General features: G+C 39.2%; 13 non-coding genes across 13 annotated transcripts in view; all 13 read right to left on the bottom strand.

The window, feature by feature from the left end:
• Positions 1-6,460: 6,460 nt before the first annotated feature.
• trnaf-gaa (transfer RNA phenylalanine (anticodon GAA)) lies at positions 6,461-6,533 on the bottom strand. The gene has a single exon. It is a non-coding gene; the product is annotated as a tRNA-Phe (tRNA).
• Positions 6,534-7,908: 1,375 nt separating this feature from the next.
• Positions 7,909-7,981, bottom strand: trnaf-gaa (transfer RNA phenylalanine (anticodon GAA)). The gene has a single exon. It is a non-coding gene; the product is annotated as a tRNA-Phe (tRNA).
• A 414-nt stretch (positions 7,982-8,395) lies between these two features.
• trnaf-gaa (transfer RNA phenylalanine (anticodon GAA)) lies at positions 8,396-8,468 on the bottom strand. The gene has a single exon. It is a non-coding gene; the product is annotated as a tRNA-Phe (tRNA).
• A 416-nt stretch (positions 8,469-8,884) lies between these two features.
• On the bottom strand, positions 8,885-8,957 carry trnaf-gaa (transfer RNA phenylalanine (anticodon GAA)). Its single transcript has one exon. It is a non-coding gene; the product is annotated as a tRNA-Phe (tRNA).
• Positions 8,958-9,373: 416 nt separating this feature from the next.
• Positions 9,374-9,446, bottom strand: trnaf-gaa (transfer RNA phenylalanine (anticodon GAA)). The gene has a single exon. It is a non-coding gene; the product is annotated as a tRNA-Phe (tRNA).
• Positions 9,447-9,860: 414 nt separating this feature from the next.
• Positions 9,861-9,933, bottom strand: trnaf-gaa (transfer RNA phenylalanine (anticodon GAA)). Its single transcript has one exon. It is a non-coding gene; the product is annotated as a tRNA-Phe (tRNA).
• Positions 9,934-10,349: 416 nt separating this feature from the next.
• On the bottom strand, positions 10,350-10,422 carry trnaf-gaa (transfer RNA phenylalanine (anticodon GAA)). The gene has a single exon. It is a non-coding gene; the product is annotated as a tRNA-Phe (tRNA).
• Positions 10,423-10,837: 415 nt separating this feature from the next.
• Positions 10,838-10,910, bottom strand: trnaf-gaa (transfer RNA phenylalanine (anticodon GAA)). The gene has a single exon. It is a non-coding gene; the product is annotated as a tRNA-Phe (tRNA).
• A 406-nt stretch (positions 10,911-11,316) lies between these two features.
• On the bottom strand, positions 11,317-11,389 carry trnaf-gaa (transfer RNA phenylalanine (anticodon GAA)). The gene has a single exon. It is a non-coding gene; the product is annotated as a tRNA-Phe (tRNA).
• Positions 11,390-11,803: 414 nt separating this feature from the next.
• trnaf-gaa (transfer RNA phenylalanine (anticodon GAA)) lies at positions 11,804-11,876 on the bottom strand. Its single transcript has one exon. It is a non-coding gene; the product is annotated as a tRNA-Phe (tRNA).
• A 414-nt stretch (positions 11,877-12,290) lies between these two features.
• Positions 12,291-12,363, bottom strand: trnaf-gaa (transfer RNA phenylalanine (anticodon GAA)). The gene has a single exon. It is a non-coding gene; the product is annotated as a tRNA-Phe (tRNA).
• Positions 12,364-12,779: 416 nt separating this feature from the next.
• trnaf-gaa (transfer RNA phenylalanine (anticodon GAA)) lies at positions 12,780-12,852 on the bottom strand. The gene has a single exon. It is a non-coding gene; the product is annotated as a tRNA-Phe (tRNA).
• Positions 12,853-13,268: 416 nt separating this feature from the next.
• The window catches only part of trnaf-gaa (transfer RNA phenylalanine (anticodon GAA)), a 73-nt gene continuing 65 nt past the window's right edge, over positions 13,269-13,276 (bottom strand). The window contains exon 1 of the tRNA in view: positions 13,269-13,276. This exon is cut by the window's right edge and continues 65 nt beyond it. This is a non-coding gene — a tRNA (tRNA-Phe).

Here is a 13,276-nt window from a genome sequence, read left to right as displayed (position 1 = left end):
ATGACAGCAACATTTGGTTTACAACTCATTCATTAAACAACAAAAGGCCTTTGGGATGTGAATAAAAGGCAAATGATTCAGAGGCAAAGTTTGACTCATCTGATTATTCACATTAAGCGTGACACATTTTACCCAAAATAAATAATAATCAGGGAATCAAAAGACTCAACATTGTGGGAAGATGATCTGGTGCTCCTTTGACTTCTTTATGAGATGAGTGATACATCAAATCAACACAGAAAAGGCATGATGTAGTATTAGTATGTTACATTATATTTTGTTAAGATAGCCATGTCACAATTATTCATCCCCTATATAATATTGTTGTTTTTAAAGTTGTCTGACAGCTTGTATGGCCTAAAGTGGAGTTGAAATTTAATTAAGCCTTTGGGAACTCTATAATGATCCATCATTTGCTTCAGCTGTGATGCATATAAACCCCAACCATGAAGGTATTCAAGGTGAGTTGCAATCATGGGAAAGACAAAGGAGCTTCCACAAAAGCTGAGAGATGAGATTATTTCATCAAACCTGAAGGGTCGTGGGTATAAGAAGATTTCCCAAAAATGTATATTCCAAGAGACACCTTTGGGAGCATTATAAGTAAGTTTAAAATGTATGGAGCAGCTTCAAATCGGCCTGGCTGTTGAACAAAGCCCAATATTTCATCAAGGGACCTTAGCAACTTAGTCAGAACAACTTAGAGAAACCCCTCTGTGACTGCAAGACACCTACAGGATGACCTGATGACGGCTGGTACAATAGCTTCAGTGTCAACTATAAGATGCGCACTGAATAAACAAGGACGTCATGGCCGGACTCCAAGATGCACTCAGCTCTTAATCACAAGGAACATCATAAGTCAAATAGAATATGCAAGGAGGAATTTGGATAAGACGACTGAGTTTTGGGCGACAGTTCTATGGACTGATGAAACCAAACTGGAACTATTTGGACGTATGGACCAGCGGTATGTCTGGCATGCAAAAGGACAGGCTTATGACCAGAAGAATACCATCCCCAAGGTCAAGCCTGATGGTGGGTCATTGATGATGTTGGGCTGTTTTACTGCGGCAGGAACTGGCAATCTTGATTGTGTACCTGGCATCATGGATTCTCAGAAATACCAGGCCATTTTAAAGAGGAATGTGATACCTTCTTTTGACAAATAAAAATGGTGATCATTGGACTATCCAGCAAGACAAAGATCAAAAGCAAAACCTCCAAGTCAAGCAAAGCTTGGTTGAAAAAAATATCCTGGAACGTCCTGGAGTGGCTTTCTCAGTCACCAGATTTAAATCTGAATGAAAATCTTTGGTTGGATTTAAAGAACGTAGTTGCGGCAAGGAAGCCATCAAACATCACTGAGCTAGAGGCTTTTGCACGTGAAAAATGGGCAAAGATGCTGATCGAGGGGTATAAGAAGCTGGTCAGCAGTTACCGAAAACGTTTGTTAAAAGTTATAAAAGCTAGAGGAATCGGCCATGAAGTACTGAAGCTGGGGGTTGAATAATACTGCACATGCACATGTGTTAAAAGTAGAGCAATTCCGCCGCCTCTGCACTAGTCGCCGCTCTACGCCGGGTTCACACCGGACGCGGAAGCGAGGCGTAAGCGCAGCGCCAATCCTCTGGCTCCCATCCACTCCCATGTTAAACCGCAGCGCTGAACACACCGGAGGCTGAAGCGTAGCGTTGTGCCGCGGCTGCCTAGCGCCGTGAAGCGATCGTTTCGGTGTCGAGTCTATTTTTTCCGCTTGACGCGAGCGTATCGCGACAGGAAAAACACTGAAAAATGATTTTAAACGATTTAGATGACATATTTTATATGATATAAATGATCAAATATGCATCCCATACTTTGTATTCACGTTCTGTTGTCTTGGGAGTTTTAATTTTACCACTTTTACCAACCACATTATTTAATGTCCCCCTCTGCCCATCCACTACAGCCACACAAGCAGTCATAAAGATAAAAAGAGAGAGGGGGGGCTACGTATTCTCCACATAGGCTTGAGTGGAGAATACGTAATTTACCCTCGACACCCGACATTTAACGGAGCTAACAGCGGAGAACTTCTTCAGCATGGATGACATTAAATTAATAATTGAAGTGGAGAAGTAACTTGAGTTGTTGATTCTCAGCATATGTTGTATAAAGACAACACCAAAAAAGACACATGTTGGGATGCTGTTGCTTAATGTTGGAGCAACAAGTAAGTATATGCTTGAAAAAAATGATTAAATGCCGTTTTTACTGCAGGCTGATAACAGCAGAAGTATGTGATATTATTAGTAATGCGCGGCGCTTCGGCGGCGCTTCCGCGTCTGGCAGCTGCCATTCAAACAAACAAACAACATGGATAATTCTGATGAACCTGAGGACCTTCTGGACGGGAAGATCGTGTTCCAAAAAAACAAAGATCGAACATTCAGTAAAACCAAGGTGATATGCACACTCTGCGAGAAGACGTTATCGTTTCACCGTAGCAATACCCGCCTAACCACCGCAACGCGAAGCATGTGTTGCTCGGCGAGGGGCGTTCAAGTGGAATGCGCCAAACCAGACTCACTCGCCGGACACATTGTGCAAAAGAAGCGGTCAGCTTTACTGTCAGAGAATTTGAACAAGTTAGTTTGCCTCACCAACTGGCTAAAGACCGAGTAGCTAAGAGGGCCTTTAGAGGCATTAGATTGTATCATGGTGTGGTTAATGGTTGTGTGACAGAAAATATAAAAAATGTCAACCATCCTATGGCTAAGAAGCTCAAATAATTTCTGTTTAATTTTAAAAAAAAAGTTTTATTCAACCACACAATGGCTAAGGAACCCGAATTCTGTTTAGGATGAAGATTATATTAATGTTCCATATGGAAAAGCAATGATAACTGCTGAAGAACTGCTGAGTTTCAGCACAAAAGAAAAGTTAAATGTCATAAATCTTGTTTTCACAAAAATATTCCGAAAAAATCGGTAATGTGATTAATCATGATTAATCCATAGAAACCTGTGATTAATTTGATTAAAAATTTTAATCATTTCACAGCCCTAGTTAAAAGTGTACATTTTTCATTTGAAGTTCAAAGTTAAATCAACTTCTGTTGTCAAAATAACTCAAATATGTATCAATACATATCTTTTGTTGTTTAATGAGTTTTTTTTTTATCATTTATTGTCATTATCACATCACTATAATGTCTTTTGAGATAAGGGGGTTGAATATTTCTGATTGCAACTTTAAAGCTGAAATACCTGGGTATGCCCAATACTGACATAGAGAGAGGAACATAATGTACCACACACGTACCACACACCTTCGAGGAAGGTCACATTCGTTTGTAAGCAGTCCCAACTTAGCAAATATGGTTCCTTAATGTACTTTGACAGGAGTTTGGTTGTCTCTTACTCTATTCTAGCTTCAATTCAGCCACACACTATCTGTTTAAAGACAAAAATAACGTAATGGCTAAAGATAAATATATCTTAAAAAATCCTCAAATAATTTATGTCAGACTGGATTGTGGAGCTAGTTGTTCTAATACCACTACCACTACAACTGCTAAAAAAATGTAACGTTGTCAACAACATGCATTCTGAATGTAGAGATTTGATCTTGGAAGAAAATCTTGGACAAATTGACCTTGATCTGAAAAAAAATTGAAATTTTGCTTGGCAAAATTGTGTGGCTGGTGTGAACTTTCATTGATTGGATGCAGATGTTTTAAATATCAATAACATGTGACTTAATCACAATTTTTAAAATGTGTCTTGTTTCAAAAAGCCCTTAAACGTAATACCATTTTCAGAGGATAAAAATAATACCAGCCAATATCAATCATTGCTGTGCACGTTCAGCATCCACTACATGTCAGGATATTTTCCTGGATTTGTGACAAACAAAACAGTCATTTAGATAAGTATTGTTACTTTATTATTGTCTGAATTAACATATTAGCCTTAAAATAATGTTCTTTATTCTCTCATCTTAAGTCTGAGTCATGCTTATGGTCCAAGCTACGCTGTAGGTATGCACATAGCCTACGCTAGAGGCCAAGCATTCATGGTTGTGCATAGGTGAATGTGAGTCATTATGCAATTACACCTCCTAAAAGCTATTAGCAGTAGAGTTTCTATGCTGGTGTTGAGTGTCTTCCGTTTTCTGTTTACTTTAGAACAGTGGAAGTATTACTAAGCGGACAGTGTTGGAGCTGATAGATGTTGAAGAGCAAAGAACTGCAACCAAAAAACCTGAAAAAGGTGAATCTGTCGGAAATACGATGCTTCCACGTTTACCAATCACAACTTTTGCGGTTTGCATCACCTAGATGCATGGTTACATTTTTGGGGAGGTGTTCGTCAGGGTATGGTGTAGGGCTCTGCGTAGGGAACACGTCTACGCTTATATTACGGCATAGCTACAAAGCAGAATCATGAATTGGGCTTTATTCTAAAACCTCTGTTGGACATCATAAGAAATATGATATAGTGAAAATCAACTGGTTAGCTTTGTTTCAATCTATTTAAAAAAATGTCACTCAAATATATTTTTGTTTTCCATTTTGTTACTCAAATTTTATGGGCAAGTAATGAAACCTCTAAATAGAACTTGAAATTGAAACTTTTCTTTGCAATGTATGCTCTCTGGATAAGAATTGTCTCATCTTCCCCCCAAAACAAGCTTTATATTGATGTTCGTCCAAAAGTAAAAAAAATATTCTCAGTATTATTTAATTGGTAACCATCACTTTTCATGGGTTTAGTGGTTTTTTTCCATCTCTGAAAGTCAATGTTTGAGCATATCCGTTTTATCCTCAGGTCAACATCTCATTTCAAAGTTTGTTTATATAATTTTTCCAGTCAGTGGTTGCAAACAACACCAGAATCATGATTTCAAAATAAGGTGTTTAAGATTGTTTTTCAATCTGCTCTTCCACTGGTTTTTATTTCCTTGTCAATTGTGGTCATTATGTATTTATAATAGGTGAAAATAGCACTGTAGCTGCCAGTTCTCTTTGTCAAAAGGGTAACGAAAGATAAAAAAGAGGGATTTTCAAGACAGATCGGAAACATTCTCGATAAGTCGTTCGGTTTTGTTTATTATTCATGAATCTGACGCCCTCAGGCCTGCTGATTCTCACCGGACACCTTGTAATGCTATTCATGCACTCTGTTCCCTTTTATTGATGTTGAAAGTCTCTTAACATCCACAAACACCCAGAGAGGACTGGAGCAGGCCAGACACAATCTTAATAAACTGTGCAACTCCTCTCGCTCAGTGGGGTGGCTGCCCAGTGTTACAAGTGTGGGGTCCAAGACTTACATTATGGGTTTAATGCTGGTTGTAGCTTTTTTCCGGATATTGTAAAAGTGAACTATGATCATTATTTTGCACCAATTTAACGTTCAATATATTTCAGAGAATGAAACGGGATTGACTTTACTACCTTTCATGTAGGTAATTTATAAACTCCCCGGCCACTTTATTAGGCAAACTTTTTCAATTGCTTGTTAACACAAATAGCTTATCAGCCAATCACATGGCAGCAACTCAATGTATGTAGGCATCTAGACGTGGTGAAAATGACTTGCTAAAGTTCAAACCGAGCATCAGAATGTGGAAGTACTGGAATGGAGGCTAAGTAGTGAGAAACAAATGCATATTTGAGTGATATATCTATCATAAGTGTACAGTGGACTTGCTTGTGACTCACCTCTCATTCAAAAGCCTTTTTCAGTGCTAACTGACTAAGAGCTTCTTGCTGTTTCGAGAAATGTTATGTTTGCCAGGCAGGTTGTTGTACCTAGTGGTTCCTCCAAGTCATGTTTTGAAAGGCTGTTGATACCTTTATGTCATACTTCCACATTTCTATCATCTCTATCACTAAGGTAACTGAAGTTAGGGTATGGTTGGGAGAAGCACTGCCTAAAGATGAAGATCACTCACTTCCTACATTGAGAACTATGCCTTCATGTCTGCAGAACCCGGGGTCGAACCAGGGACCTTTAGATATTCAGTCTAACTCTCTCCCAACTGAGCTATTTCTGCATGTAAAACTAATGGTATGGAGGCTTAGTAGTGAGAAACAAATGTATGTTTGACTGATATTTCAGTTGGAAATCTGTAAAGATTCTCAGTCATCCAAATCATGGTTTCTTCAAAAAATGTACAAGTGTACAGGGGACTTGCTTGTGACTCACCTCTCATCCAAAAGCCTTTTTCAGTGCTAACTGACTAAGAGCCTCTTGATATTTCGAAAAAATGTTATGTTTACCAGGCAGGTTGTTGTACCTACTGGTTTCTCCAAGTCATGGTTTGAAAGGCAGTTGATACCTTTATGTCATACTTCCACATTTCTATCATTTATATCACTAAGGTAAATGAAGTTAGGGTGTGGTTGGGATAAACACTGCCTAAATATTAGGATCTCTCACTTTATATTGAAAACTACAGCTTTTGCATCTGCCAAAACCCGGGATCGAACCAGGGACGTTTAGATCTTCAGTCTAACGCTCTCCCAACTGAGCTATTTCGGCATGTTAATCTGCTGGTATGGAGGCTAAGTAATGAGAAACAAATGTATAATTGAGTGATATATCTGGTGAAAATCTGTGAGGATTCTCAGTCATCCAAATCATGATTTCATCACAAGTTCTCCAAGTGTACAGTTGTGTTGCTTGTGACTCAACTCTAATCCAAAAGGATTTTTCAGTCCTAACTGACTAAGAGCCTCTTGCTGTTTCGAGAATGGTTATGTTTAGCAGGCAGGTTTTTGTACCTACTGGTTCCTCCAAGTCGTGGTTTGAAAAGCTGTTGATACCTGTATGTCATACTTCAACATTTCCATCATCTATATCACTAAGTTAACTGAGGTTTGGGTGTGGTTGGGATAATCACTGCTTAAATAATAGGATTTATCACTTCCTACATTGAGAACTATGCCTTCATATATGCCGAAACCAGGGATCGAACCAGGTACCTTCAGTCTAACGCTCTCCCAACTGAGGTATTTTGGCATGAAAATCTACTGGTATGGAGGCTAAGTCGTGAGAAACAAATGTATATTTGAGTGATATATCTGGTGAAAATCTGTGAAGACTCTCAGTCATCCAAATCATGATTTCATCAGAAGTTCTCCAAGTGTACAGTTGTGTTGCTTGTGACTCACCTCTAATCCAAAAGGCTTTTCAAGTCCTAACTGACTAAGAGCCTCTTGCTGTTTCGAGAATGGTTATGTTTAGCAGGCAGGTTTTGTACCTACTGGTTCCTCCAAGTCGTGGTTTGAAAGGCTGTTGATACCTGTATGTCATACTTCAACATTTCCATCATCTATATCACTAAGGTAACTGAGGTTTGGGTGTGTTTGGGATAAGCACTAGTTAAATATTAGGATCTATCACTTCCTACATTGATAACTATGCCTTCATATATGCCGAAACCAGGGATCGAACCAGGGACCTTCAGTCTAACGCTCTCCCAACTGAGGTATTTCGGCATGAAAATCTACTGGTATGGAGGCTAAGTAATGAGAAACAAATGTATAATTGAGTGATATATCTGGTGAAAATCTGTGAAGACTCTCAGTCATCCAAATCATGATTTCATCAGAAGTTCTCCAAGTGTACAGTTGTGTTGCTTGTGACACACCTCTCATCCAAAAGGCTTTTCCAGTCCTAACTGACTAAGAGCCTCTTGCTGTTTCGAGAGTTGATATGTTTATCAGGAAGGTTGTTGTACCCACTGGTTCCTCCATGGCATGGTTTGAACAGCTGTAGATACCTTTAGGTCATACTTTCACATCTCTTTCATCCATATCACTAGGGAAACTGAAGCTGGGATGTGGTTGGGAGAAGCACTGCCTAAAGATGAAGATCTCTAACTTCGTATATTGAAACCTACAGCTTTTGCATGTGCCGAAACCCGGGAACGAACCAGGGACCTTTAGATCTTCAGTCTAACGCTCTCCCAATTAAGCTATTTTGGCATGTAAAACTACTGGTATAGAGGCTAAGTAGTGAGAATTTTTTTTGTATTTGACTGAAATATCTGGTGAAAATCTGTGAAGATTCTCAGTCATCCAAATCATGATTTTAACAGAAGTTCTCCAAGTGTACAGTTGTGTTGCTTGTGACTCACCTCTAATCCAAAAGGATTTTTCAGTCCTAACTGACTAAGAGCCACTTGCTGTTTCATGAATGGTTATGTTTAGCAGGCAGGTTGTTGTACCTACTTGTTCCTCCAAGTCATGGTTTGAAAGGCTGTTCATACCTGTATGTCATACTTCAACATTTCTATCATCTATATCACTAAGGTAACTGACATTAGGGTGTGGTTGGGATAAGCACTGCTTAAATATTAGGATCTATTACTTCATATTGAAAACTAAGGGTTTTGCATCTGCCGAAACCCGGGATCGAACCAGGGACCTTTAGATCTTCAGTCTAACGCTCTCCTAACTGAGCTATTTCGGCATGTAAAACTAGTGGTATAGAGGCTAAGTAGTGAGAAAGAAATGTGTATTTGAGTGATATATCTGGTGAAAATCTGTGAAGATTCTCAGTCATCCAAATCATGATTTCATCAGAAGTTCTCCAAGTGTACAGTTGTGTTGCTTGTGACTAACCTCTAATCCAAAAGTATTTTTCAGTCCTAACTGACCAAGAATTTTCTTGCTGTTTCAAGAGTTGTTATGTTTACCAGGCAGGTTGTTGTACCTACTAGTTCCTGCAAGTCATGGTTTGAAAGGCTGTTGATACCTTTATGTCATACTTCCACATTTCTATCATCTATATCACTAAGGTAAATGAAGTTAGGGTGTGGTTGGGATAAACACTGCTTAAATATTAGGATCTCTCACTTTCTACATTGAGAACTATGCCTTCATCTATGCCGAAACCCGGGATAGAACCAGGGATCTTTAGATCTTCAGTCTAACGCTCTCCCAACTGAGCTATTTCGGCATGTAAAAGCAGTGGTATAGAGGCTAAGTAGTGAGAAAGAAATGTGTATTTGAGTGATATATCTGGTGAAAATCTGTGAAGATTCTCAGTCATCCAAATCATGATTTCATCAGAAGTTCTCCAAGTGTACATTTGTGTTGCTTGTGATTAACCTCTAATCCAAAAGTATTTTTCAGTCCTAACTGACTAAGAATCTTCTTGCTGTTTCAAGAGTTGTTATGTTTACCAGGCAGGTTGTTGTACCTACTAGTTCCTGCAAGTCATGGTTTGAAAGGCTGTTGATACCTTTATGTCATACTTCCACATTTCTATCATCTATATCACTAAGGTAAATGAAGTTAGGGTGTGGTTGGGATAAACACTGCTTAAATATTAGGATCTCTCACTTTCCACATTGAGAACTATGCCTTCATATCTGCCGAAACCCGGGATCGAACCAGAGACCTTTGGATCTTCAGTCTAACGCTCTCCCAACTGAGCTATTTCGGCATGTTAATCTACTGGTATGGAGGCTAAGTAGTGAGAAACAAATGTATAATTGAGTGATATATCTGGTGAAAATCTGTGAGGATTCTCAGTCATCCAAATCATGATTTCATCAGAAGTTCTCCAAGTGTACAGTTGTGTTGCTTGTGACTCAACTCTAATCCAAAAGGATTTTTCAGTCCTAACTGACTAAGAGCCTCTTGCTGTTTCGAGAATGGTTATGTTTAGCAGGCAGGTTGTTGTACCTACTTGTTCCTCCAAGTCATGGTTTGAAAGGCTGTTGATACCTGTACGTCATACTTCAACATTTCTATCATCTATATCACTAAGGTAACTGACATTAGGGTGTGGTTGGGATAAGCACTGCTTAAATATTAGGATCTATTACTTCATATTGAAAACTAAGGCTTTTAGATCTGCCGAAACCCGGGATCAAACCAGGGACCTTTAGATCTTCAGTCTAACGCTCTCCCAACTGAGCTATTTCGGCATGTAAAGCTACTGGTATAGAGGCTAAGTAGTGAGAAAGAAATGTGTATTTGAGTGATATATCTGGTGATAATCTGTGAAGATTCTCAGTAATCCAAATCATGATTTTATCATAAGTTCTCCAAGTGTACAGTTGTGTTGCTTGTGACTCACCTCTAATCCAAAAGTCTTTTTCAGTCCTAACTGACTAAGAGCTTCTTGCTGTTTCGAAAATTGTTATGTTTACCAGGCAGGTTATTGTACCTACTGGTTCCTCCAAGTCATGGTTTGAAAGGCTGTTGATACCTTTATGCCAAACTTCCACATTTCTATCATTGCTATCACTAGGGTAACTGCAGTTGGGATGTGGTTGGGAGAAGCACTGCCTAAAGATGAAGATTTCTGACTTCATATATTGAAAAATACAGCTTTGGCATCTGCCGAAACCCGGGATCAAACCAGGGACCTTCAGATCTTCAGTCTAACGCTCTCCCAACTGAGCTATTTCGGCATGTAAAACTAGTGGTATAGAGGCTAAGTAGTGAGAAAGAAATGTGTATTTGAGTGATATATCTGGTGAAAATCTGTGAAGATTCTCAGTCATCCAAATCATGATTTCATCAGAAGTTCTCCAAGTGTACAGTTGTGTTGCTTGTGACTAACCTCTAATCCAAAAGTATTTTTCAGTCCTAACTGACTAAGAGCTTCTTGCTGTTTCAAGAGTTGTTATGTTTACCAGGCAGGTTGTTGTACCTACTAGTTCCTGCAAGTCATGGTTTGAAAGGCTGTTGATACCTTTATGTCATACTTCCACATTTCTATCATCTATATCACTAAGGTAAATGAAGTTAGGGCGTGGTTGGGATAAACACTGCTTAAATATTAGGATCTCTCACTTTCTACATTGAGAACTATGCCTTCATATCTGCCGAAACCCGGGATCGAACCAGGGACCTTTAGATCTTCAGTCTAACGCTCTCCCAACTGAGCTATTTCGGCATGTTAATCTACTGGTATGGAGGCTAAGTAGTGAGAAACAAATGTATAATTGAGTGATATATCTGGTGAAAATCTGTGAGGATTCTCAGTCATCCAAATCATGATTTCATCAGAAGTTCTCCAAGTGTACAGTTGTGTTGCTTGTGACTCAACTCTAATCCAAAAGGATTTTTCAGTCCTAACTGACTAAGAGCCTCTTGCTGTTTCGAGAATGGTTATGTTTAGCAGGCAGGTTGTTGTACCTACTTGTTCCTCCAAGTCATGGTTTGAAAGGCTGTTGATACCTGTATGTCATACTGCCACATTTCTATCACTAGGGTAACTGCAGTTGGGATGTGGTTGGGATAAACACTGCTTAAATATTAGGATCTCTCACTTTCTACATTGAGAACTATGCCTTCATATCTGCCGAAACCCGGGATCGAACCAGGGACCTTTAGATCTTCAGTCTAACGCTCTCCCAACTGAGCTATTTCGGCATTTTAATCTACTGGTATGGAGGCTAAGTAGTGAGAAACAAATGTATAATTGAGTGATATATCTGGTGAAAATCTGTGAGGATTCTCAGTCATCCAAATCATGATTTCATCAGAAGTTCTCCAAGTGTACAGTTGTGTTGCTTGTAACTAACCTCTAATCCAAAAGTATTTTTCAGTCCTAACTGACTAAGAGCTTCTTGCTGTTGCAAGAGTTGTTGTGTTTACCAGGCAGGTTGTTGTACCTACTAGTTCCTGCAAGTCATGGTTTGAAAGGCTGTTGATACCTGTACGTCATACTTCAACATTTCTATCATCTATATCACTAAGGTAACTGACATTAGGGTGTGGTTGGGATAAGCACTGCTTAAATATTAGGATCTATTACTTCATATTGAAAACTAAGGCTTTTGCATCTGCCAAAACCCGGGATCGAACCAGGGACCTTTAGATCTTCAGTCTAACGCTCTCCCAACTGAGCTATTTCGGCATGTAAAGCTACTGGTATAGAGGCTAAGTAGTGAGAAAGAAATGTGTATTTGAGTGATATATCTGGTGAAAATCTGTGAGGATTCTCAGTCATCCAAATCATGATTTCATCAGAAGTTCTCCAAGTGTACAGTTGTGTTGCTTGTGACTAACCTCTAATCCAAAAGTATTTTTCAGTCCTAACTGACTAAGAGCTTCTTGCTGTTTCAAGAGTTGTTGTGTTTACCAGGCAGGTTGTTGTACCTACTAGTTCCTGCAAGTCATGGTTTGAAAGGCTGTTGATACCTGTACGTCATACTTCAACATTTCTATCATCTATATCACTAAGGTAACTGACATTAGGGTGTGGTTGGGATAAGCACTGCTTAAATATTAGGATCTATTACTTCATTTTGAAAACTAAGGCGTTTGCATCTGCCGAAACCAGGGACCGAACCAGGGACCTTCAGATCTTCAGTCTAACGCTCTCCCAACTGAGCTATTTCGGCATGAAAAACTACTGGTATGGACGCTAAGTCGTGAGAAACAAATGTATATTTGAGTGATATATCTGGTAAAAATATGTGAAGACTCTCAGTCATCCAAATCATGATTTCATCAGAAGTTCTCCAAGTGTACAGTTGTGTTGCTTGTGACTCACCTCTAATCCAAAAGTCTTTTTCAGTCCTAACTGACTAAGAGCTTCTTGCTGTTTCGAAAATTGTTATGTTTACCAGGCAGGTTATTGTACCTACTGGTTCCTCCAAGTCATGGTTTGAAAGGCTGTTGATACCTTTATGCCATACTTCCACATTTCTATCATTGCTATCACTAGGGTAACTGCAGTTGGGATGTGGTTGGGAGAAGCACTGCCTAAAGATGAAGATTTCTGACTTCATATATTGAAAAATACAGCTTTGGCATCTGCCGAAACCCGGGATCGAACCAGGGACCTTTAGATCTTCAGTCTAACGCTCTCCCAACTGAGCGTTTTCGGCATGTAAAGCTACTGGTATAGAGGCTAAGTAGTGAGAAAGAAATGTGTATTTGAGTGATATATCTGGTGATAATCTGTGAAGATTCTCAGTTATCCAAATCATGATTTTATCATAAGTTCTCCAAGTGTACAGTTGTGTTGCTTGTGACTCACCTCTAATCCAAAAGTCTTTTTCAGTCCTAACTGACTAAGAGCTTCTTGCTGTTTCGAAAACTGTTATGTTTACCAGGCAGGTTATTGTACCTACTGGTTCCTCCAAGTCATGGTTTGAAAGGCTGTTGATACCTTTATGCCATACTTCCACATTTCTATCATTGCTATCACTAGGGTAACTGCAGTTGGGATGTGGTTGGGAGAAGCACTGCCTAAAGATGAAGATTTCTGACTTCATATATTGAAAAATACAGCTTTGGCATCTGCCGAAA

This window comes from Pleuronectes platessa, chromosome 2, assembly GCF_947347685.1.
Source record: "Pleuronectes platessa chromosome 2, fPlePla1.1, whole genome shotgun sequence".
In the NCBI taxonomy this organism is placed as follows: Eukaryota; Metazoa; Chordata; class Actinopteri; order Pleuronectiformes; family Pleuronectidae; genus Pleuronectes; species Pleuronectes platessa.
The sequence above is the reverse complement of the archived record's forward strand: the minus strand, read 5'-3'. Positions and strand labels throughout refer to the sequence as shown.